Source organism: Suricata suricatta, chromosome 5, assembly GCF_006229205.1.
Source record: "Suricata suricatta isolate VVHF042 chromosome 5, meerkat_22Aug2017_6uvM2_HiC, whole genome shotgun sequence".
NCBI lineage: Eukaryota > Metazoa > Chordata > Mammalia > Carnivora > Herpestidae > Suricata > Suricata suricatta.
Window position 1 is genome coordinate 2,776,356 of NC_043704.1, and position 1,088 is coordinate 2,777,443.

A 1,088-nucleotide genomic window follows, 5' to 3' on the forward strand; every position below is an offset into this window, starting at 1 on the left:
GGGGCGGGAAGGCGCGGAGGAGGGGCGAGGAAGCCCTCTTTGCCAGCGGGTGAAAGGTGAGGGGCTCAGGCGGATGGTCCTGCTGGGTGCGGGGGGGTTAAGGAATCCAGTGGGGGAGGGGTGGGGTGGAGGGGGGCTCAGGGGTGGAGCTTAGGGGTCTTGGTGGGCCGGGCTGGGCTGGAGGCGGGGCTCCAGCCGGAGAGGGCAGGACAGACAAGGGTCAGGGAGAGGGATATCTGTGGGGACTTAGGTAGCTGGGGGGATGGCATCAGAGTAAGGGTGAGGAGAAAGGAGGCAGGGGCATTTACTGCAGTGGGATACCCGACGGGGGACCGTGGTTGGAGGGGGCTCGTTTGGGCCCTTCTGGGGACTCTGCAAGGGCTATGCCTAGAGGCAGAGGGCCACCTGACAGGCGCTGCCCCTCAGGACGGTGATCGTGCTGGGCAGAAGTTGGGGAGACACTTGGGCAGGGGGCATAACTCCCTTTCTCCCAGTTTGGGTGTGGGCCTGGTGCCGCCCCCCATGAAAGTGCAGAATGGAGGGTGATTCTGCAGTGCCCAGCCGGGTGCCCAGGGCTGGCTTCAGCAGTGACGGCCTGCCTTGACTGCATGTCCCCTGGACACGATGTGACCCTCCGTGGCCCTCCTGCCAACAGCCCGTGACCCCCACCTCTGCCCATGAGAAATCACCAGAAAATTCCAGTAGAGGGGCACCCCACAGAAGACCTGCCCACAGGGGCGCGGTGGGGGGGGCTCAGGGGCTCAGACGGTTGAGCATCTGACTCTTGATTTAGGCTCAGGTCATGATCCCACAGTTCGTGGGTTCAAACCTCACATTGAGCTGTGCACTGATGGTGCAGAGCCTGCTTGGGGTTCTCTCTCTCTCTCTCTCTCTCTCTCTCTCTCTCTCTCTCTCTCTCAAAATAAATAAATACACTTAAAAAAAAAGAAAATGATGTATTGAAAAAAGCGTCTTTCTAGAAGTTCTCAAAACTGTTACGGTCATCAAAAGCAGACAGTCCAAAACACGGTCACAGCCGAGAGGAGCCTCAGGGGACCTGCTGGGAAAATGTGTGGATCTCAGGACGG